We start from the raw sequence: 19,799 nt of genomic DNA, 5'->3' as shown, positions 1-19,799 counted from the left end.
TTTCATAGTCATTCAGATTGCCTATTTCACTGTTGTGTTTCATTTTTATAGCCAAGAAGAAAGAAGATAAATATATCTACCCAAAGTTTCAAATTGTGTGAGATACGCTTCATCTGATCTCTTGGGGTAATGCAAGCATTTTTGAGAGTTCAGAAAAAAGAACTGAGGATCTGGGTATGGGAAGCAGAAACTTCCTTTTTGATAATGCTGAGAATTTAAGAAAAGTTCTCTCTGTGCCCGTATTAGCATCTCTTAAACCTATTCTTTGATGGCTATTCCTCATCCTCAACTGTTAAAAATACATGAGTAGGGTTAATGGTAGTATTTGGTCAACAAGGGAGAGACCACCTGTTTTGCATCAATCTTTTATATTACTTTATAATGTATTTTTCAATAATTGTAACAAATTACACACGGTAGAGATATTTTAACAGTGCTTAAATTTTAATATTTGTCAAATATTGGGTGTGTATTTTATTGGGCGTAAGGATGCTGTGGTTCAAACATATAAATAATAACAACCCCCTTCCCCCATCATAGCAGCAGCTTATCTCTCTCTTTATGCACATAATCATGACGCAATTATGATGAAGTTAAGGCATAAAAAGAAGCATACATTTTTCTGTCTTTTAGAGACTTGTAATCCAGATGTGTGGCGCATGTATGGCTAAGTGCCAGTAAGAAGGATACTGTTAGTAAATGGCTTGGATGGAACAGATGTGGGGTGGTAGGTTTTGGTTCTAAGAAGGAATTGCCACTGGAGTTAGGCCTTTCCTGATAAGAAAGCTTATTCGAGCAGAAGAGAGCAAATTCCAGGAAGAGAGAAAAAGAACATACAGTAACTTTTCTGATGACACAGTACAGACATCTCTACGGGAAGCTTTCTAACATTTTAGTGAAATATAGTATGCTTAAATGTACATCGAATGACTTGATAGTATGATAAAGCTGAATATATAGCTTTTTTCTCTCCCGACTTCCTTCTTTTCTTGTGTTCCTTTGTGTATTCATGGAACCAACATCCCATCTGTCTCCCAGGTTCTAAATCTCAAGGGGACCTCTGCGCCTTCCCTTTCACTCTTGGCCACATCTGAATGCATAAAAAATCTGGTGATTTTCTGTATCTCTGCAAGCTCTCTTTTCTCTCACTGCTGCCTCTCCCTGATCTCAGGCTAACAATAGCATCTCCACTGGGCTCTTAGCCTCCCGTCTCTCTGAGGAATTTATTTTTTGCTTAACTTTCAGGTTAGGTCTTTTCGAAGCTCAGCTCTGATGCCCTTCTGCTCAGAAACCTTCAGTAGTTTTTCCTGCCTATAGGAGATGTTCCAAGTTACCTATCCTTGCATGCAAGAACCTCTCCTTTTGGCTCTGCAGAACTTTTTATACCCTATAATTTAGGTAAGCAGAACTCTAACCCATGCTTTCCTCTTCTTGATTGTTCTTTCTTCTTTGAACTCAATGCCTATGGTCAGTACTTACAACATGATTTGTTGAATCAGGATATTTGAGTTTTGAACATGAAAAGTTAATATATTGGAGGCTTTTATGAATTGGTTAAAATACTATTAACAGGAGTTAGGGATTAGGTATTCATAGAAGCCTTACTATCCATATGTAAGACCACCAGTTAAAAATATTTCTTCCATTTTCATTAACTCAGTGGTTCTATTGATTGCTGGTAGAATTAGAAATTCTTTGAATCTCTTCCTTCCCAATAAAATCAGATTCTGATAACTAAAAATCCAGATATAAGATTATAGCCTCAGAGAAATAGGAAGAAGATCAATGCACTAGAGTAACGTTATGTTACTATGTTACATTGCACTAATAAGGTAGATGTCTGAATTCCATGATATAATAGAAGAACAGCTCATTTTTTGTTCCATAAAGTCCAATGCAGTTCAGGCAATCCTTGAGAGCATTTCTTCTCCAGTTGGATGATCTGAGTTCCTTTCATCATATGATGCCACCATCTCAACACATGGATGCATATGCACAATGACCCTTAGTTTTACACATTGTTTTCTTGTATACTCTATTGATTATAACTAGTCACATAGACCTGCCTAACTGCAGGCACCTGGGAAGTGGAGAGGATCATATGGAACATTTGGTATCCTCTCTGTCACAGAAAGTAGTTAGTGAGAAGTATGCTGGTAGAGCCCAAAGTATTAGCAGAAGACAGTGGTCTACCTATCTGTGTGCCCTTTGGCTGGTTATTTAACCCTTTGTGCCTCACTTTCATATATATACATAACGTGCATATAATAATAATAATAATCATGATCATCATCATGCCTATCTCATAGGGTTGTAGAGTTTATAATTCCTGTAAATCAGTTGGAAGAGTGCCTGGAACATTTTGAGTTTGAGTTGATGCTAACTGTTATTATTATTAATATGGAACACTTGGCTTAAGAGACAGAGAGAACCATAGTTCAGAGTAAAGGCTCAGAAATAGTCTTAATGGGAAAAATAAAAGTTCCTTTAAGCCTTGACAGACTTTGAGGAAATAATTCCAGTGGCCACGTGGCCTATCAAATTTTCTTGAGGATTTGGGATAAAGAAGAAGTATGGTTTGTTTGTTATTATTATTCTTTTAAGGAAGCCTTTCTGAAAATTAGTCTCAGAAGACCAGGTTTTAACTTATGGCATGGATAAAGAGGATTCAGTTGACAAGACCAGCCTTTTAATCATTAGTAGAATGAACTGAAGGATGATTTTTCTACTCCCTGCCACAGAAGATGGTAGAGGCATCCATTTATAAGGAAAAATTTCATGTGTGGTATCCAGATGAGCCAAACAGACAATGGAGTCTATTGATGCAGCACAGAGGCGTGGTTGGCTACAGCATGGTCTCTGGAGCTGGGCGGCAGAGCTCCAAGTCCTGAATCTGCCTTTTACTAATCATGCAGCCTTAATTCCCCTGTGTCTCAACTTTACTACTTGTAAAAACTCATAATTGTACCCAGCCACCCAAGACAGTTGTTGTAAGGATTAAAGGCATTAATATATTTAAAGTACTTTGAAAATGCTAACTCCATAGTAGGTGCTCATTAATGATTAGCTGCTGTTACTATCTAGCCGAGAACAATGAAGAAATATAAATCATAGTAAAGGTGTCAGGAGAGTAGGGCAAAGAGTCATGATGAGAAATGAAGAAAAATGTCAATAGCACTCAGCAAATACAGACAGTAAGGAATATTAAATTGTGAAAGAATCCCTGAGGACAAAGTAAAATCTCTATAGGTGGAGTCATGCAAGCTCAGGAAACATATGGGGGGGAGTAAGCCACAGGAAGTGTTCTTATGCATGTAAGTTTATGGACAAGATGACCTAATAAGGTATTTTTCACCGAGAATTTCTCTGATGACTTGGTAAGAAAGCTGGCGAGACTGACAGATTGTTCTTTTCAGGGAGGGAACTCTGCTGAGCATTTATGCCAGGGAAATTTGTGCTGATTTAGTCAGAAATGTGGTTCAGAGCTTAGTGTTGACATGCATCATCACTTACAAATGTAGGGGCTTTTAAGTTTCCAAAGTTAGGTGAAGAATGGAGTCAACCACCTGGCTAATTTGGGCCAAAATGCCATAGCAAAATGAGGGGAAGGAAGCTTTTCAATTTAAATTATCTGGAAAATTACTTTAATTCCCACCATCATTTTGCATGTTACAAACATTCCTGATTTTTAGATTTTTTGGAAAACAAGTTTGTGGATTGAGACTTTTCTGACATGACTTAATAAAGAATGTTTGCTGTATTTTGGTATTTCTTGGCACCACTTTTAATGTGTCAAACCAAACACAAGTGCCAGGTCCATATTCAGATAAGTGGTCTCTATTTTCAATTTTACTTTTCCTTAGTCAGGAGGAGACTTAGGTTCATTAGTAGAAGCCACGAAGGGGAAGTTTAGCAGTCCCTGCAAAGTCACAACAGTATATGGGGGCTGGGGCACGGTATGTCTTTAAAAAAGCATTTTCAGTATTATATTATTTACATTTTAAAATAAATAAAAACTTCCATTTTCCTAATATGAGCCACTTAAAGTAGAGATTGTCAAAGTTTTGGCTGATATAGAAAAGATGGAATGATTCTTAGTGGTTTTTTGGGAAGGGATGTTATAATATGTTAAAGGGAGGGGTGTGTGTATGTATGTACATAGATGCACATGCATACATGTATCCACTCGTCTTTTAATGAACCAGGTTCAGGACCTCAACAGAAGGACAACCAAACTTTTTGACTGGGACAATCTCAGTTTATACACAAACAAGGAAAAGCAGGTTGGTGCAGTAAAAAATTCCAGGATCAGAAATTCAAGAGCTAGGCTCCTGTTGAGCTGGGGTTCCAATTCTGAACCCTTGAGCAAGTCACTTAACCTCATCAAGCCTGTCCCCTTATCTGTAAAATGGGAATAATAGTAACATCTTTTTATGATCTGTAAAGTTGAATATACATATAATAAATGACAAAATATTTTTTAAATTGTAAAGTGCTGACAAATGGAGATGTTATCATCATAACCCCATTGCTGCCATACCTGAACTTATCTTGAAGTAGGCAATAAAGACCCATTTATTGTCAGTACATATGCATATATATACATATTGCTAAATGTACCATAATTTTTCTATTTTTGGCTAAAATAGTCAATCTTTAAAAAAAGTTCTTTCTATCCTCACGTTAGAGGAAAGGACAAGAAGTACTTTAAAATAGGTGAAGGAAAGCACAATAACTATCTTTTTAATCCTAACTTTATCCAGCCCCCCATGCCTGATGGTGAACGGTCTATGTATGAATATCCTTTTCAGACCATAAAGAATTATTTTAACTTAAGCTTCCTCTCGAGGGCAATGAGAATATTTAAGTTCAGGTCTAAAATAATCGTTTCTCTGAAAATAATATTCTTCTGCTTATTCAGACTTTCTCCTCTTGCTTTTGGTGTCTTTATGGTGTTTAACAGACAGCTGTAAACTCCAAACCTTCCAGGATCTTGTCTCCTCCCTTGGGAATTCATGATTGGACTCTTGGTCTTTGATCTCTTCCATACTGCTCTCACGGAGGGCCCTCATCTGACAGTCCTGGAGCAAGAAGGGAGAGATATTTATAGAACATCAAGTTATTGTACAAGCCTGTGTCTCTATGGTTAAATACTGGGTTTCTGCCTCCAAATTAGTAGTTTAGTATGTTTTCTTAAGTGGTGGAAATTTATGGAATTATCATAGTTGAGTTCTTGTTCCTAAAACAAAAATAGAAGAAAATACCACTTGCTGATTTCTATTTTTATGTCTTTGAATGGCTTATATTGCCTTGCAGTAAACAAGCAAGAGTGTTATAGAATTGTGTTCCTCAGAATCTGATTGCTTTTGGGGGAGTACTCTGTATATCTTTTAGTAATGATGCTGTTCTCACACCCAGGAAATCAGTAATAGAAAGGATGGTGTTTATGTTATGTTAAACTATTAGCCATTTCTTTGACTTTTTAATATTTTGTCTGACAATCAAGGTAATTGGTGAAGTATTAAATCTATATGTTTGCTGATAATTACCTAGAAGACTTAGAAAATATTTCAAATCATTTAAAACTAGGAAGAACATCTGTGGAGGTGTTGGGATTCCTGAAGCTAATGCACAGTATCATAAAAGCTCAAGTGAAAAGACACTTTGACCCTATGGAGAAGAATTCCAAATAATTTATGTAGATATTCCCTCCATCTCAAGGAGGGACAGCATAGATCCCATTCCTTAGGTAAGATCTGCACAGTGACTTCCTTCCATAGTATGGACTATGTACTTTAGTTATTGGTAATAAATCAGTAATGTATCAATGTTGGTTCATTAACTGTAATAAATGTATTATACTAATGTAAGATGTTAATAATGTGGGGATATTGGATGTGGGGCATATGGGAATTCCCTATACTATGTTTCAGTTATTCTGTAAACCTAAAATTATCTAAAGAAGTCCTTTTTTTTTTAATTTTCACAATTCTCTGATATCCTTCTAGTAGTGAAAATTTTGTCAAGGTTATCTTCTTGAATTCCTTGAATGACAGGCAACTCACCAGTTCTGAAAGTAGTACTTTGATTAATTTACAACACTTGGTGATTTGTCTTGTTTGTCTTTTTGGTAGGTAGTAATAGCTACCAGAGAAATTTGAGGTGGCTAGGATTAACCACTGCCCCACAAACTTCCTACATGGCTATAATAAAAATAAGTCTTGGGCGCCTGGGTGGCTCAGTTGGTTAAGCGACTGCCTTCGGCTCAGGTCATGATCCTGGAGTCCCGGGATCGGGTCCCGCATCGGGCTCCCTGCTCGGCAGGGAGTCTGCTTCTCCCTCTGACCCTCCCCACTCTCATGTGCTCTCTCTCTCTCTCTCTCTCAAATAAATAAATAAAATCTTTAAAAAAAAAAAAGTCTCACAAGAGATTCTTCCTCCCTACATTTATTGCGCTGTCTTTCATTAGCAAGCAAGCAGGCACAAAAGAGTTCTTATAACCTGTTCTTTACATTTGATGAAGTCTAAACTCTTCTTTTGGCACTCTGACCACATCTTGTATGAAAGATTTACTCTAAGCAGGCATAATATTGCAGGGTCAGGATTTTGTGCCCTCCAGTAGGTACCAGGAAATCAGAAATCCTCTTAAACCAATGACTGGAAGTAGGCATAATTCCTATCATTCAGGTTGCAGGATGCATTGGATTTTCAAACTCCATTCGTGCAAGTGTCTTTGAACTGTTGTGGCCAATTCACATATCTTGGTACTTCTAATGTCGCCAATGAGAGCCTGTTTCTGATATTCATTATACTCAATAGTCAGTCACTAGTTTAACCAATAGAACCCATTTTTGATATTATGGATGTTAATTAGTAAAGCAGCTTGTTCACTGAGATGCTGGTAACTGAAGGACTTATAATAGATACTCTGGAGCATGATCTTTTCTGATGTAATGTAGGTGTCTACCATGAACTCTGCATTCTGGATATCATAATAGCTAACCATCTTTAGAATTAAAGCTTTAGCTGGTCAAACATTATATTACATTGATTATATGGAATGTTTGAAGTAAATTACAGACATCAGTAGAAGAAAATTCTGTTTTTTTTTTTTCAAAACAACAGTCTTCTTCTGTGTTCCTTCTATCCATTCTTTCCTTTGGTGCAAAAATAATTATACTTAAGTTTGCATCTGAGGTGAATACTATGCTTGAGTATGGTATCTTTTTTTAAAAAAATTTTTATTGTTATGTTAATCACCATACATCATTAGTTTTTGATGTAGTGTTCCATGATTCATTGTTTGTCCATAACACCCAGTGCTCCACGCAGAACGTGCCCTCTTTAATACCCATCACCAGGCTAACCCATCCCCCCACCCCCCTCCCCTCTAGAAACCTCAGTTTGTTTTTCAGAGTCCATCGTCTCTCCTGGTTCGTCTCCCCCTCCGACTTACTCCCCTTCATTCTTCCCCTCCTGCTATCTTCTTTTTTTTTCCTTAACATATATTGCATTATTTGTTTCAGAAGTACAGATCTGTGATTCAACAGTCTTGCACAATTCACAGCGCTCACCATAGCACATACCCTCCCCAATGTCTATCACCCAGCCACCCCATCCCTCCCACCCCCCACCACTCCAGCAACCCTCAGTTTGTTTCCTGAGGTTAAAAATTCCTCATATCAGCGAGGTTATATGATACATGTCTTTCTCTGACTGACTTATTTCACTCAGCATAACACCCTCCAGTTCCATCCATGTCGTTGCAAATGGCAAGATCTCATTCCTTTTTATGGCTGCATAATACTCCATTGTGTATATATACCACATCTTCTTTATCCATTCATCTGTCGATGGACATCTTGGCGCTTTCCACAGTTTGGCTATTGTGGACATTGCTGCTATAAACATCAGGGTGCATGTACCCCTTCGGATCCCTACATTTGTATCTTTGGAGTAAATACCCAGTAGTGCAATTGCTGGATCGGATGGTAGCTCTATTTTCAACTGTTTGAGGAACCTCCATACTGTTTTCCAGAGTGGTTGCACCAGCTTGCATTCCCATGAACAGTGTAGGAGGGCTCCCCTTTCTCCACATCCCCACCAACATCTGTCGTTTCCTGACTTGTTAATTCTAACCATTCTGACTGGTGTGAGGTGGTATCTCATTGAAGTTTTGATTTGGATTTCCCTGATGCCGAGCAATGTTGAGCACTTTTTCATGTGTCTGTTGGCCATTTCGATGTCTTCTTTGGAAAAATGTCTGTTCATGTCTTCTGCCCATTTCTTGATTGGATTATTTGTTCTTTGGGTGTTGAGTTTGATAAGTTCTTTATAGATTTTGGATACTAGCCCTTTATCTGGTATGTCATTTGCAAATATTTTCTCCCATTCTGTCGGTTGTCTTTTGGTTTTGTGGACTGTTTCTTTTGCTGTGCAAAAGCTTTTTATCTTGATGAAATCCCAATAGTTCATTTTTGCCCTGGCTTCCCTTGCCTTTGGCGATGTTTCTAGGAAGAAGTTGCTGTGGCTGAGGTCGAAGAGGTTGCTACCTGTGTTCTCCTTTAGGATTTTGATGGACTCCTGTCTCACATTTAGGTCTTTCAAGCATTTGGAGTCTATTTTTGTGTGTGGTGTAAGGAAATGGTCCAGTTTCATTCTTCTGCATGTGGCTGTCCAATTTTCCCAACACCATTTGTGGAAGAGACTGTCTTTATTCCATTGGACATTCTTCCCTGCTTTGTCAAAGATGAGTTGACCATAGAGTTGAGGGTCCATTTCTGGGCTCTCTATTCTGTTCCATTGATCTATGTGTCTGTTTTTGTGCCAGTACCATACTGTCTTGGTGATGACTGCTTTGTAATAGAGCTGGAAGTCCGGAATTGTGATGCCGCCAGCTTTGCTTTTCTTTTTCAACATTCCTCTGGCTATTCGGGGTCTTTTCTAGTTCCATACAAATTTTAGGATTATTTGTTCCATTTCTTTGAAAAAAGTGGATGGTATTTTGATGAGGATTGCATTGAATGTGTAGATTGCTCTAGGTAGCATTGACATCTTCACAATGGTGGTTCTTCCAATCCATGAGCATGGAACATTTTTCCATTTCTTTGTGACTTCTTCAATTTCTTTCATGATTATTTTATAATTTTCTGAGTACAGATCCTTTGCCTCTTTGGTTAAATTTATTCCTAGGTATCTTATGGTTTTGGGTGCAATTGTAAATGGGATTGACTCCCTGATTTGTCTCTCTTCTGTCTTGTTGGTGTATAGGAATGCCACTGATTTCTGTGCATTGATTTTATATCCTGCTACTTTACTGAATTCCTGTATGAGTTCTAGCAGTTTTGGGGTGGAGTCTTTTGGGTTTTCCAAATAAAGTATCATATCATCCACAAAGAGTGAGGGTTTGACTTCTTCTTTGCCGATTTGGATGCCTTTGATTTCTTTTTGTTGTCTGATTGCTGTGGCTAGGACTTCTAATACTATGTTGAATAGCAGTGGTGAGAGTGGACATCCCTGCCGTGTTCCTGACCTTAGGGGAAAAGCTCTCAGCTTTTCCCCATTGAGAATGATATTGGCTGTAGGTTTTTCCTAGATGGCTTTTATGATATTGAGGTATGTACCCTCTATCCCTATACTCTGAAGAGTTTTGATCAAGAAAGGATGCTGTACTTTGTCAAATGCTTTTTCTGCATCTATTGAGAGGACCATATGATTCTTATTCTTTCTTTTATTAATGTATTGTATCACGTTGATTGATTTGCGGATGTTGAACCAACCTTGCAGCCCAGGGATAAATCCCACTTGGTCATGGTGAATAATCCTTTTAATGTACTGTTGGATCCTATTGGCTAGTATTTTGGTGAGAATTTTTGCATCCATGTTCATCAGGGATATTGGTCTGTAATTCTCCTTTTTGATGGGGTCTTTGATTTTGGGATCAAGGTAATGCTGGCCTCATAAAATGAGTTTGGAAGTTTTCCTTCCATTTCTAGTTTTTGGAACAGTTTCAGAAGAATAGGTATTAATTCTTCTTTAAATGTTTGATAGAATTCCCCTGGAAGCCATCTGTCCCTGGGCTTTTGTTTGTTTGGGAGATTTTTGATGACTGCTTCAATTTCCTTAGTGGTTATAGGTCTGTTCAGGTTTTCTATTTCTTCCTGGTTCAATTTTGGTAGTTGATACATCTCTAGGAATGCACCCATTTCTTCCAGGTTATCTAATTTGCTGGCATAGATTTGCTCATAGTATGTTCTTATCATTGTTTGTATTTCTTTGGTGTTGGTTGTGATCTCTCCTCTTTCATTCATGATTTTGTGGATTTGGGTCATTTCTCTTCTCTTTTTAATAAGTCTGGCCAGGGGTTTATCAATCGTGTTAATTCTTTCAAAGAACCAGCTCCTAGTTTTGTTGATCTGTTCTACTGTTCTTTTGGTTTCTATTTCATTGATTTCTGCTCTGATCTTTATTATTTCTCTTCTCCTGCTGGGTTTAGGCTTTATTTGCTGTTCTTTCTCTAACTCCTTTAGGTGTAGGGTTAGGTTGTGTATTTGAGACCTTTCTTGTTTCTTGAGAAAGGCTTTTATTGCTGTATACTTTCCTCTCAGGACTGCCTTTGCTGTATCCCAAAGATTTTGAACAGTTGTGTTTTCATTTTCATTGGTTTCCATGAATTTTTTTAATTCTTCTTTAATTTCCTGGTTGACCCATTCATTCTTTAGTAGGATGCTCTTTAGCCTCCATGTATTTGAGTTCATTCCGACTTTCCTCTTGTGATTGAGTTCTAGTTTCAAAGCATTGTGGTCTGAAAATATGCAGGGAATAATCCCAATCTTTTGGTATTGGTTGAGACCTGATTTGTGACCTAGGATGTGGTCAATTCTGGAGAATGTTCCATGGGCACTAGAGAAGAATGTGTATTCCGTTGCTTTGGGATGGAATGTTCTGAATATGTCTGTGAAGTCCATTTGGTCCAGTGTTTCATTTAAAGTCTTTATTTCCTTGTTGATCTTTTGCTTAGATGATCTGTCCATTTCAGTCAGGGGGGTGTTAAAGTCCCCCACTATTATTGTATTGTTGTGATGTGTTTCTTTGCTTTTGTTATTAACTGCCTTATGTAAGTGGCTGTTCCCATGTTAGGGGCATAGATATTTACAATTGTTAGATCTCCTTGTTGGATAGACCCTTTAAGTAAGATATAGTGTCCTTCTTCATCTCTTATTACAGTTTTTGTTTTAAAATCTAATTTGTCTGATATAAGAATTGCTACCCCAGCTTTCTTTTGGTGTCCATTAGCATGGTAAATGGTTTTCCACCCCCTCCCTTTCAATCTGGGGGTGTCTTTGGGTCTAAAATGAGTCTCTTGTAGACAGCATATTGATGGGTCTTGTTTTTTAATCCAATCTGATAGCCTGTGTCTTTTGATTGGGGCATTTCGCCCATTTCCATTCAGGGTAACTATTGAAAGATATGAATTTAGGGCCATTGTATTGCCTGTAAGGTGACTGTGACTGTATATTGTGTGTTCCCCTCTGATCTATGCTGCTTTTAGGCTCTATCTTTGCTTAGAGGACCCCTTTCAATATTTCTTTTAGGGCTGGTTTTGTGTTTGCAAATTCCTTTAGTTTTTGTTTGTCCTGGAAGCTTTTTACCTCTCCTTCTATTTTCAATGACAGCCTAGCTGGATATAGTATTCTTGGCTGCATACTTTTCTCGTTTAGTGCTCTGAAGATATCATGCCAGTCCTTTCTGGCCTGCCAGGTCTCTGTGGATAGGTCTGTTGCCAATCTAATGTTCCTACCATTGTAGGTTACGTATCTCTTCTCCCGAGCTGCTTTCAGGATTTTCTCTTTGTCTCTGAGACTCGTAAGTTTTACTATTAGATGTCGGGGTGTTGACCTATTTTTATTGATTTTGAGAGGGGTTCTCTGTGCCTCCTGGATTTTGATGCCTGTTTCCTTCCCCACATTAGGGAAGTTCTCTGCTATAATTTGCTCCAATAGACCTTCTGCCCCTCTCTCTCTTTCTTCTTCTTCTGGGATCCCAATTATTCTAATTTTGTTTCATCTTTTTGTATTGCTTATCTCTTGAATTCTGCTCTCGTGGTCCTGTTAGTTGTTTATCTCTCTTTTTCTCAGCCTCTTTATTTTCCATCATTTGGTCTTCTATATCGCTGATTCTCTCTTCTGCCTCATTTATCCTAGCAGTTAGTGCCCCCGTTTTTTATTGCACCTCATTAATAGCCTTTTTGATTTCGAGGTTAGATTTTAGTTCTTTTATTTATCCAGAAAGGGTTTCTCTAATAACTTCCATGCTTTTTACAAGCCCAGCTAGTATCTTTAAAGTCATGATTCTGAACTCTAGGTCCGACATCGTACTAATATCTGTATTGAGTAGGTCCCTGGCAGACAGTACTACCTCTTGTTCTTTTAGCTGAGGTGATTTTTTTCGTCTTGTCATTTTGCCCAGAGGAGAATAGATGAATGAGAGAACAAAATGCTAACAGGTTAACAATGTGCCCAGCAAATATACTCTATACAAGTCAGAAAAGACCTGAAACCAGGGGAAAAGAAAGGGAAAGAAAGAAAAAAGAAAAAGAAAAAGATAAAAACAAACAAAAACAGAACAAAACAAAACAAAACAAAAAGCAGAATATGATCAAATATGATGAGGTAGTGCATAGATCAGTGCCACACACTAGATTTTGGGTGTATTTTTGTCTGTTAGAAGAAAGTGCCTCCTAAAATTTTAAAGGAAGAAAGACTTATATATGTACAAAATAAGGGTTGATACAATGAAGGGATGGAAGATGACTGTAAAGATGAAATTTATAAAAGGTTTTATAAATGGAATTGATAAGATAAGAAGTTGTTTAAAAGAGGAAAGAAGAAGATTTAAAAAAAAAAAGGAGAGACTGTGATCAGGCAGGAGACTAGAACAAAGCCATACACTAGTGATTTAGGGTATATTTTGATGTTAGAAGAAACTGTATCTCAAAATTTTAAAGAGAAAAGAACTTATATATATATATGCCAAAAATAAGGGTAACTACTATGAAGGGATAAAATATGACTCTAAAAATGAAAAATAAAAAATGTTTTTTTTAAAAAAAGGGATTGATAAGATGTTGGTTGAAAAAGGGAAAAAGAAAAATTCAAAAAAACCCACCAAAAAACAGTTAAAAAAATTAACTTAGAAAAACTAATGAATCATGGTACAAAAGCCATGAATTCTATGTGCAGTATTCCCCTAGCACTGGAGTTCTCCCGTTCTCCTTGATCGGTAAACTTGGTCTTGGCTTGCTGGCTGTTCGTGTTGATCTTCTGGGGGAGGGGCCTGTTGCCGTGGTTCCCAGATGTCTTTGCCGGAGGCAGAATTGCCCTGCCCTTGTCGGTCTGGGCTAAGCAAGCTGCTCAGGTTTGCTCTCAGGAGCTTTTGTTCCCTGCAAGCTGTCCATACAGCTGTGGAGGACCAGGGTGAAAATGGTGGCCTCCCACTCTCTGCCTGGAGGAGCTGAGAACTCAGGGCCCCACTCCTCAGTGTACCCCCAGAGAAAAGCAGTCAATCACTCCCTTCTCCCTGGTCTCCGGGCGCACTCCGTGCTCACCCGGCCTGTGACCAATGGTTTCTATCTCTGATACCCGACCCCGTGTGGAGTCTCCAAACCCAGCAGATCCCTGCGGTGTGCTCCCGCACCGCTCCTCCCTGGGGAGGAAGGGGAGTCTCCCCGGCTCTGCTGCTTGTTGGGTCCCTGCTGGAGGCGCAGTGGCCCGACTGGGCCACAGATCACAGTTTATGGCCACCCCGAGCTGAGAGCCTGCACCTCGGTTCCATCTCTGCAGCCGGCTTCCCGGCTCCGATACCTGGGAGCTCTGCTGCACTCAGGGACCCCGGTCTTTCTGTGACCCCGAGGGTCCTGAGTACACACTGTCCCGCGAGGTTTCCACCTCCCGCTTAGCCACTGGAGTGACGTCCCTCAGCGGAACCGACTTCTAAAAGTTCCGATTTTGTGCTCCGCGGCTCTAGCACTTGCCAGAAGTGGCCGACGGAGGCCCCCTCCCCCACTGTCTATCCTCCTGGATATCGCCTCGGATTCCCTTCTCCGCACGTCCTACCTTCCAGTAAGTGGTTACTTCTCTGTTCAGAGAGTTGTTGCTACTCTCTTCTTCGATCTCCTGTTGAGTTTGTAGGTGTTTAGAATGGTTTGATCCCTATTCAGCTGAATTCCTGAGACCAGATGAAATCCAGGTCTCCTACTCCTCAGCCATCTTGCTCCGCCCCCCCCCCCCCCAGTATGGTATCTTTGGGAGTGAACTCCAAGTGTTGATAATTCTTGAGACAGTACGGTGGGAAGGAGAAGAATGGGATAGTGGCTAAACACAGTGACAGAGAAGTACTTTGGATTCACTGTCAGGAATTACAGTGAACTAATCTGGAGTTTTCTAAATTTTTTGATCAATAATAGAATTGGTTTTGAACACAATATTTTTAAATATTACACAAAAGTAATATTCTATATAACACATCGTCCACTCCCTTTTCCAATACTATAGTAGAAGGCCAAGTGGGGAAGGGCTGGAACATGTGTTCTCTTGATAAAAACAATACAAATAGTAATTATCATAATAATAATAACTGACATTTATGTATTATTTACCATGTTCCGGGTATAACTTCTGTTAACGTTCTAAGTACATTATATACCTTAACTCATTTAATCCTACAACAATTCTAAGCCATATATTTATGGGAAACTATTACCAATGACTGGATAGGTTATCTCACATTGTATACTAGAAAAAGTTGCTGTTCTATGACAAAATGGCTAGAGTGTGAGTTAGAGAAAATCTAAAGCAATTAAAAAGAATGGCCAAATAGAGAACTAAAGAATTTAATATCACTAGCATTCATTAAGACCCCACAGAACATATGTCTGTGTACCTAGAATATTCAAAAATACCTAGAAAAATTTAACTCACAGTCCTTTCAGGTACTGGTGCAGAGCATGTTTTATTTAAATTTTTATTATCTTCTAAGGTTTGATTATTCCTTAGCTGTCTCATAGATATGAGATATAATCTGTATAGATGAAAAGTGACTTTGTTTTCAAGATCTGTTACATAAAAAATTAGAGAAATAAGAATTCTGGGGAGATGGAAGCAGTGGCAATATACTTTATGGCTATCCCTGAATTCTCCAGTAAGCACAGCTAAAGTAGCAAAATGAAGACTACAAGGATGAAACAAACCTACAACAAAACAGCAAAACATGTGCCCTAATACATGTACATGTGGGGACAAAACCCTGACAGCAAAGAGTTGGGTGGTATCACCAAAATTGTGCAAAAAGCAGAGGGAAGGCATTGAGACTCATGTTGGACCTGGGTAATGGAGAACCTCCAAATCACCGCTGCTACTCACAGAAGCTCAGTGTTCTGTTCTGAGAACAACTGATTCTGGGGGGAGGCTTTGCAGGACCCAATTCTTGGTGAGTGCAGTGAGGCCATGGTAAGATCAGATGGTGCTGTAGTTCTCTGGCTCTGTGAACTCTTGAAACTAACCAAGTGAAGTTCACTTTCAGAATAGAGCCCTGCATTGAGATGCTGGGAGCAGGACTCAAATTGAGCAGGATGGGGACTATGGGGGCATGGAAATAGAAGGTCCCACCAAAAGCGAGGTGGAGGAGCAGAAGGGGCAAATCTCATAGGCCATAATTTGGGATCATTCATGGGGAGAAAAAAAAAAGAAGAGATTGTGCTAGAATGTAAATTTAAGCCCCCATTACTGCTGTAAAAGTATAAGCACACTCATTTCACTTTAACGTGAAGAACATTAAAGGATTACAGTTACATCCTGTATAAAGTTATTATAAGAAAAAAAAAGAAGTGAAGTAGAATAATGTATCTAAAGACAATGAAGTCACTCCAGAAAGACTGGCCTACAAGACCGATAAAAACTGAACCTAATATTTCAAAATGAGCTGAAAGAAATGGAGAAGTCATTAATAGATACAACAGAACAAGACAAATATGAACTAGAAAAACTCAGAGATGAGGTTATTAGAAAAAATAAGATTTGGAAATATTGATGACATAACTTAGGAAGAGTTGGTAATCAAATTAAAAAATCAAGTTCAGCAATGAAATCTAAACTAGAAAAAACTCAAGAGCAAATAAACACCTTAAGATAGATGAAGAAAAGAAGAAAAAAATTATAAAACAAAGGGATTAAAAGGACTGAAGAGAAGGTGACAGCTATAAAAGCAGACAAAGGAAATCCATCACATACATAATAGGAGTCCCCAGAGAAAGAACCAGGGCAATGGAATAGAACAAGTACTCAAAAGTATGATTCAGGGAAAAATTTCCTGACTTGAAAATACTTATTAAAAGGCAATACTGCAAACCTCAGAAAATGAACTCAAATATGTATTTCACTAAAACTGTGGACTTTAAAGAAAAGGAAATAATCCTTTGGTCATCCAAGCAAAAACTTTATTGTAACCCATTTAAGAGAGTCAGTAATTGAAATATGAGCCAAAGATATTATAACTTGTCAAACTGGCATTTAATTATAAAGGTCATAGACAGACTGTTATGACTATTGAAAAAAGTCTTAGAATTTGTATTTTTGAGACATTATGAAGGATGTACAAAAAAAAGCTTCAGGCAACTAAAATGACTGGAGAGAGAGAGTTGAGAGCATTTAATAAAAATAAGTATCTGATGAATTAAGATTATATAATATTTATAGGGGAGACATTTTATAATACATGATGGCTGTATAGTCTGACAATGTAGATAAGTATAATTATAAAAAATTTGGGAGATAACCAGGAAATTATTAATATAAGTAAAATAAGTTCACTTAATGAACTTACAGGTAAAATTGGGAATAAAAGGAAATGTTTTCAAGTTATATGCTAAAGAAATAGAATGAGAGAGGTATTTACTAGCTAATTTCAATCATGTGTAGAATAGGGAGCCAATAGACAATAGCAAAAAAAAAAAGTTGACAGAAAACTAAGGATCACTAAAGTAATCATTAGAACAAAAATATAAAGCTTCTGAAATATTGAAAGATACATAAAAGAAAAAGGCAGGAGCAACAAGAGACCACATACTGAAAGACTGAATATATAGTACATACACACACACCAATAAAAATTGAAGCCAACTACATTGAATACATCAGTAAATGTAAATGGGCTTAACTCACTTTTTGAAATAAATAAAAACTGAGGTTGTCTAACAGCAAAGTCTAATACTGTATGTTGTGTACAGGCAATATACCTAAAGAAAAGACATTCAGAAGGTGAACAAAGATATAAAAGGTAGGGCTTACTATATTGATGTTTGACAAGGTAGAGTTCACACATAAAAGCATTGAAAGAGAAAGAACATTTTATGATACTAAAGGCTACAATCCACAGTGAAAATATAAAGTCATTAATGTTTATATTTGCAATAATATAGCAATGAAATTTATAAAACAGAAAAAGAAGAAAACATAGATAAAAATACAACAATAATAGGTGGTTATAACACACTTCTCTCAATCAAAGATAGATCAAGTGGATATATATATTAATAAGGATATAGAAGATCTAAATGACCTAATCATCAAGATACAGTTTATGGATAAATGTTCAATTCTGAATCCAGTTAATAGAGAATACACTTTGTTTATAAATGCATGTGAAACATTTACAAAAATTTACTATGTCTAAACAACAAAGAAAACCTCATTCAATTACAAAGAATAGAAAAATTACAAATAAAATTGAAAACAGAATTAACAGCATATTAAAAAATAATGCATCATTATCATGTAGGGTTTACTCCAAGAACACAAAGCTTATTTAATATTGGGAAATGCAGAGAAGTAAGGAAAATATAATTATCTCTGTACCTGCAGAAAACACGTGTGACAAAATTCAATGATCTTTCATTTTATAAAAACTTCAACAAAACAGGGATCTTGGATATTTTAAAAACATGGTCATTTACCTCAGTGTTAACACCTCTTACTTGAAGGAGAAATATAGTGTGTTTCCTTCTAAAAGTCAGAGTTGGGAATAAGACAATGATGCTCCCTACCTTCACCACAATTTTACGTTGTGTTATGGGTGTCAGCCAATGGAATTAGACAAAAGAAGGCAATTGGCAGTAAGGAACTGAAAAGGCAAGAATATCCTTATAGATTATATTGGACTGAATGTCTAGGAAAAAAGGTATCAACTGAAAAACTACTATAAATAATAAAATAATTTCATAGAGTGATAGATTATAAAATCAGCATACAAAAAGAAACAGTTTTTATGCATAAAAATTATATATATATTGGATTACTTTCCAGTTCTTTTCCAACTATATATATATATATATATATATATATATGAAAAGAAGAAAAGAAGACTCCACTTATAATAGCAAATAAAGTAAAATAATAAGATAAAATAATAAGGTAAAATAAAAATAAGATAAAACAAAATGAAATGGAATGAAATGAAAAGAAGTAAAAGACAATAACTAGGTGTATATTTAACAAGACATATTAAAAAACTATATAAAGAGAATTTTTAAGCATCTCCCTCAAAATACAAAAGTAAACTTGAACAAATGGAAAGGCATACTATGTTCTTGGATAGGATGATTCAACATTATAAAGTTGTCAACTCTCTTTAAATTAGTTTATACATTTAATGTCATCGGGTTTTTAAATTTTTTATAATCAATTAGACAAGTTGAATAAAAGTCCACTTGGAATAACAAATAAGAATAGCCAAGAAAAGAACAAAATAGAGAATGGAGCTAGCACAAGCTGATAATAAAACACATTATAAAGAGAGTGATTTGTGTACATCAAAAAACCGTCAAACTCATGCATTGGAATAGAACATCCAGAAATAGATTCAGTTACATATGCAAATCAGTGGGGAAAGAGATGGACTTTTAAAAAAGTGTTGCTGTGAAAGCGGGATAGCCTTGTGCAAAAAGATAAAATTGGGTCCATTCTTCACACTGCACATCAAAATAAACTTTAAGTGTGTTGGAGATTTAAATGTAAAAAACAACACCCTACAAGTACCGGAGGAAAATACAGTGGACAAAACTTTTTCTGTGACTGAAACCTCAGAAGCAACAGTAGAAAAGATGGATACACAAACAACATAAATATAAACAAATTTTGCATGGCATAGAAGATCTACCGTAAGAAAAGCAAGACAAATATTTGAAATTTATGTTATGGACAAAAGATTCTGACATAAAATAAGCTTCTAAAAACAGAGGGGTAAAAGGCAAATAATTACCACTTAGAGGATCACAAGGAACAGCAGAATATATTCAGTGAGGCCATGGGGATACAGTCAGCAAAACCTGAATTGAGGAAAACTGTAAGAGAGGCAATCCAATATTCTCAACAACAAGCAATAACAACAAATAGCAATGGAAAAAAGGAGAGAAGAGACAGAACTTGAAGAAACATGTGAACCAAAAACAATGTAGGGACCTTATCTGAGTCTCACTTAGAAAAAAAAAAAACTCCTTGAAACACTAATAGGATATTCGATACTATTAAGGAATCGTTGTTAAACATTTTTAAGGTATGATCATGGTACTGCAGTGTTATTTTAAAAAAGAATCTTTTTCTTATATTTAAGAATATTTAGAGATATTTATGGATGAAATTGTCTTGGATGTGCTTCAAATAATCAGGGGAGTGGGGGAGCCACTTGGGGTACAGGTGAAACAAAAATGGTGGTAAGTTGGTAGTTGTAGAAACTGAGTATCGGATGCA

The sequence above is a fragment of the Eumetopias jubatus genome, unplaced genomic scaffold, assembly GCF_037043125.1.
Source record: "Eumetopias jubatus isolate StellerSeaLion01/CBP00866 unplaced genomic scaffold, mEumJub1_p1.0 scaffold_3, whole genome shotgun sequence".
Classification (NCBI taxonomy): domain Eukaryota; kingdom Metazoa; phylum Chordata; class Mammalia; order Carnivora; family Otariidae; genus Eumetopias; species Eumetopias jubatus.
The sequence above is the reverse complement of the archived record's forward strand: the minus strand, read 5'-3'. Positions refer to the sequence as shown.